The sequence below is a fragment of the Salvelinus sp. IW2-2015 genome, unplaced genomic scaffold (assembly GCF_002910315.2).
Source record: "Salvelinus sp. IW2-2015 unplaced genomic scaffold, ASM291031v2 Un_scaffold8125, whole genome shotgun sequence".
Classification (NCBI taxonomy): Eukaryota; Metazoa; Chordata; class Actinopteri; order Salmoniformes; family Salmonidae; genus Salvelinus; species Salvelinus sp. IW2-2015.
This window is the reverse complement of record NW_019949385.1, coordinates 1-5,396: the sequence shown is the minus strand read 5'-3', so window position 1 is coordinate 5,396 and position 5,396 is coordinate 1. Positions and strand designations below refer to the sequence as shown.

Below are 5,396 nucleotides of genomic sequence, written 5' to 3'. Positions count from 1 at the left end.
GAAGTCCCCGGGTTTACCTCCTCTGAGACGGAGTAGGAGAGCTGCCCGGACACCGCTTCCCAGTAACACTCCAGCAGCACAAGCACTAAATACGTCACAACATATATCCTATTCGGTAAAGACATAATTCCATCGAAGGTGAGCCAAGTATAGGTCCAAATATACGAATATTTGTCAAACAATCAAAGCTTAGAGAAATATGTTTCCAATCCAGAATTTTTACACGGTAAACATTGATGTTGCCTCCGACCAGTCTCTGTCTCTCTCTCTCATTCCGCGTCTCTTTGTAACAAAGCCCCGAGAAATGTTCTCACCCTCTGAAACTGGGAGGGGCCTCGAGACACCAAATACAATATCTCAATGCCACGGTCAACAGTGACGCCACGTGGGGAATTTACGCATCAATGTATGAGCTTACATTAACAAATGACATTACATTTCAGAAAACCCAGACACAAGCCAAGGCTGGTGATCATAAAATCTCATTACAAGTGTAAGTTAATATGAGTAGCTCTAATAAATGTACTAAGCGCAATCACCTCATTAGCTCAAACACCAAGAAAAATACCATTATCCGTTTCAGCACCATGGACAGCACACTGACGTTTATATTTACAACGGTAAAAAACAGGCCATTTTTACAACTTACATAGGCAGTAAGACGTACATTAAAGAGCAAACGATAACACCATCAAAATACCTTAAAAAGCACAACAAAGCAGAGTAAATGCTCAGTAAATGAAAGGAGAACAGAATATTTATGTGCTAATTGAAAGCATGACGTCTTACCTTGTCTTTGTTGGGTAATGTTTGAGTCCTGTCAAACGTGTCATTTCCATTAATACTGATCAGTTCTGCATCTGCAGGTGGATACGGTGCGGGGAAAACCACTACGTCACTCTTCAGTGTGTCTGAGTTGAAACACACGTCATATTGCTGAGTAGATTTAGAGTAAGACCAGCTCCCGTCAGGGTGTGTGGTGATCACTGGGGCGCCGTACCGTTTGAAACTGTCATCTGTCCTGAAGCATTTTACAGCTATTAAACTGATGAGGCTCAGGAAAAATATCACTGACACCGAGGCAATGGCGATCAGCAAATACAAGTTTAAATCAGAGAAGCTCTCCTCCTTTCTTGGTACGTTTCTGGATTCAGTCTGGATTTCACCTGTACTTTCAACCACCACTACATCAATAGACACAGTCGCTGATAGTGAGGGTTCTCCGTTATCAGAAACCAWCACGACCAACGGGTGAGTTTTCAGGTCATTCTCACTCATTCGCCTCTTAATCCTAAGTTCTCCGGTGCTGGTTCCGATTCGGAAGAGRTTGGTTCCCTTGGGCTCAGAGATGTGATAAGAAAGCAGCGCATTTAGCCGAGAGTCGGAGTCTACAGCCCTGATCTTGCCACAAAGTAGCCCGCTTCAGCAGAATAGGGAATGTTCCAGAGTTAACGAGCCGTGATCAGATAGGGCCGAGAATCCAGCTGTTGTCATTCTCATCCAGAATAAAACGTTCACAGTCACGTTGCTGCTGAGCGGAGGAACACCGAGTCTGAGCCTGAACTTTAAAACTGAAGTTTTTATCTCTCATAGTTAAAAAGACTGCAGGCTGACTATATCTCCTGTCACTGAATTTATGTTGACCATTGTAGACAGCGTACTGAGTTGTTTTTACTCTCTAAGAATGAGTAGGTCACATGACAATTTTCATTGACGTCAGCATCAACTGCAGACACGGTTTTAATGACTTCTCCTACCGACTGTTCTCTTTAACATAAACATTAATCACTGGTTCTGAGAAGCGAGGAGCGTTGTCATTCACGTCAGAAACGTACAGTAAACCTGGTGCTGAGAGAGGCGGGTCCCTCATCCGTAGCTGGATGTAACATTGTAATGAGAGCGCTCTCTCTGTCTAGAGACCATGTACACAATGAATAATAGTTTATAGTTTGTCTCAATTTAAAAGGGACTTTATTCTAACCTCACAAGTACCAACCCATTTTGCCACCATCTTTCGAGGACTGACACGAGAGCAATTCAGTGCCCACCTTAGCATCCTCTTTTACGTGTCTAAGAGTGACGTTTACTGATATCTCAGGGGCATTATCGTTTATGTCTAGTACTTCAATCAACAATTTGGAGTGAGACGTCATCGTAGGTTGGCCCATCACTTGCTTGAAGACGGATTTCAAAAGATTTGTTTTCTTCAAAATCTATTTTTCTTTTGTTTGTAACAGACCCAGTTTTGTGTCCACTACAAAAATATACACAAGTTGCTTTCCAAACTCGCTAAATAAAAAAAACACTTCACCATTTGGTCCTTCGTCTAAATCAGTAGCATTTAGTGTTATTATTGAGTTTCCAATCGTACGTTTTCATAAACACTGGCTTGTACAGCGATTTGCTGAAAACAGGGGGGTTGTCTTTATGTCCAGCACATTAACTATAACAGCCATACTACCAGTTCGAGGTTTCCTCCGTCTACACGGTCAGTGTGAGCTGGATCACAGGCTGTTTCTCTCGGTCTAAAAGCTTTTTGCAGCACTAACTCAGCAGACACACTCTCTTCTCCTGTGTGTGTAGTAGAGAAAAATATTCATTGAACTAAGCTGTATGTACTAAACGTATTCTTAGCAACATCCGCATCATGAGAGTATTTAGGAATTTAGCACCGGTTAACGGTGTTTTCTGTTATATTATATTGTTGTAGCCTCGTAGGAAAAGACTGGGAATTATCATTAACTCTAAATATTATTTCATTCGATAAAGCTCAACGGATTTCTGATAACCGCCTCTACAAGGACTGTAACATGTAAATCCTCGCACCAGAGCTCTTCTCTGTCGATTCTCTCATTCACATAGAGAACACCAGTCTTAAGATTTACCTCGAATACTTTCTCTTGACCCGGTGACAATCTGAACAATACGAGACTCCAACTCCAGAACATTAGGTTAGATCCTTAGCGATACTTTCCCACAAAGTCCCCGTGTTTACCTCCTCTGAGACGGAGTAGGAGAGCTGCCCGGACACCGCTTCCCAGTAACACTCCAGCAGCACAAGCACTAAATACGTCACAAAAGAGCTCCTTCTGTTCGGTAAAGACATAATTCCATCGAATGTGAGCCAAGCATAGATCCAAAGAGATGAGTATCCTTCAATCAATCAAAGGATAAAACAATATATTAATCAAATCGAATTGAATTTCTACACGGTAAACACCGATGTCGCCTCCGACAGCAGTATCTCTCGTTCTTCCTCTCTTTGTAACAAAGCCCCGAGAAATCTCCTCACCCTCTGAAGCTGGGAGGAGCCTAGAGACTCACATATAACGTCTCAAAGCCACGGTCAATAGTGACCCCACGTGGTACCGGAACGAGCTTACAATAATTGTTCAGAAAATCACATTATTCTATGACACAAAGGCAAAACGTGTGCATTTGAACAATAATATATCTGATAACTTAATTTAAGTTCTGCTCTACATGTCAGGGTCTACAAAACACAGGCCTACAAAGGACAAAAAAGCTATTCGCTCTAGTAAACAACCAAAGTTTGAGCACGCTGGGTTTCAGCACCATGGCCAGTGCACCAAAGTTTGAATTTACAGCGGGTAACAACCACGCCGTATTTAAAATTTGTAAAGTAATTAAGAAGTCCATTATTTCACTGAACATTCAGATGAGACAGTGAAGTAAATGTCAACGTCATCAAAACATTGACAAGGAAAAAACAAGGAAAACATGTTCAGTAATGAACAGAAAATTATTACTGTTTAGAAAAAACGGTATTTCTTACCTTCTCTTTGTTGGGTAATGTCTGATTCCTGTTAAACGTTTCGTTGCCGTTAATACTGATCAGTTCTGCATCTGCAGGTGGATACGGCGCGGGGAAAACCACTACGTCACTCTTCAGTGTGTCTGAGTTGAAACACACGTCATACTGCTGAGTAGATTTAGAGTAAGACCAGCTCCCGTCAGGGTGTGTGGTGATCACTGGGGCGCTGTACCTTTTGAAACTGTCGTCTGTCCTGAAGCATTTTACAGCTATTAAACTGATCAGGCTCAGGAAAAATATCACTGACACCGAGGCAATGGCGATCAGCAAATACAGGTTCAAATCAGAGAAGCTCTCCTCCTTTCTTGGTACGTTTCTGTATTGAGTCTGGATTTCACCTGTACTTTCAACCACCACTACGTCAATAGACACAGTCGCTGACAGTGAGGGTTCTCCGTTATCAGAAACCAACAGGACCAACTGGTGAGTTTTCAGGTCGATGTCACTCATTCGCCTCTTAGTCCTTAGTTCACCGGTGCTGGTTCCGATTCGGAAAAGGTTGGTTCCCTTGGGCTCAGAGATGTGATAAGAAAGCAGCGCATTGTAGCCAGAGTCGGAGTCTACAGCCCTGATCTTGGCCACAAAGTAGCCGGCCCCTCGTACAACATCATCACCTTAAATGCCACCGATGTCGATGAAGCTACAAAATAGTGAAATGTGTCACTCTCTTACGAGCAAAGGAACAGGACCCATTCTAGAATTTCAAATAGACTCTAAAAACAGTATCGGATTACAGTTAAAGGGAATATTGACTTCGAGGACACCTGCCTTTGAGCATCCGGCCCAAGCAGTAAGTACAAGGCCAGCCCCGATGGCAGCGCACTGTAAAGTGCTGTAGAAGTAGGACCTCAAACGACAATGCCCCTGAGGATCACTTGACGTCAACTCTTAGGACATAGCTAAGGAGAACGCCAAGGTTGCGCTGCCATGCTCTGTGCAGTCCTCATAAAGATGGTGGGAAAAATGATTTCATTGGAGTTAAGAAATGAAGGTCCCCTTTTAAATGGAGACAAATTATAAAAAAAATATTATCGTTAGTTGTAATGGCCTCTTACAGAGAGAGTGCTTCTCAAAGTAATAACTGATCACCACATCCACAGCTACTATGAAGACCCCGCCTCTCCCAGCCACCAAGCGTTTTACTGTACACGTCTGATGTGAATGACAATGCTCCTCGCTTCACAGAACCGTATTAAACGTTATGTTAAGAAACAGTCCGATAGCGAGTAATCACAACAGTGTCTGCAGTATGCATGCTGACTCATGAAAATGTCAGGTGACCTACTCAGTCTTGGAAGTAACACAACTCACTACCGCTTCTAAATGGTCAACATAAACACAGTGACAGGAGATATAGTCAGTCTTCGCTTTTAACTATGAGGAGTTAAAAACTTTCCAGTTTAAGTTCAGGCCACAGACTTCTGTGTTCCTGCCACTCACAGCAACTGACTAGAACGTTTGTATTCTGGATGAGAATGACAACAGTCCTGGATTCTCGCCCTATTCTTGAGCACGGCGCCGTTAATACTGAACATCCCTATTCTGCTGAGAGGGAGCACTT

The 5,396-nt window shown here is 42.8% G+C and overlaps 1 pseudogene; it reads right to left on the bottom strand.

The window, feature by feature from the left end:
* Positions 1–4,449, bottom strand: part of LOC111965459 (protocadherin alpha-2-like) — a 9,377-nt pseudogene extending 4,928 nt beyond the window's left edge.
* Between the last annotated feature and the right edge of the window lie 947 nt (positions 4,450–5,396).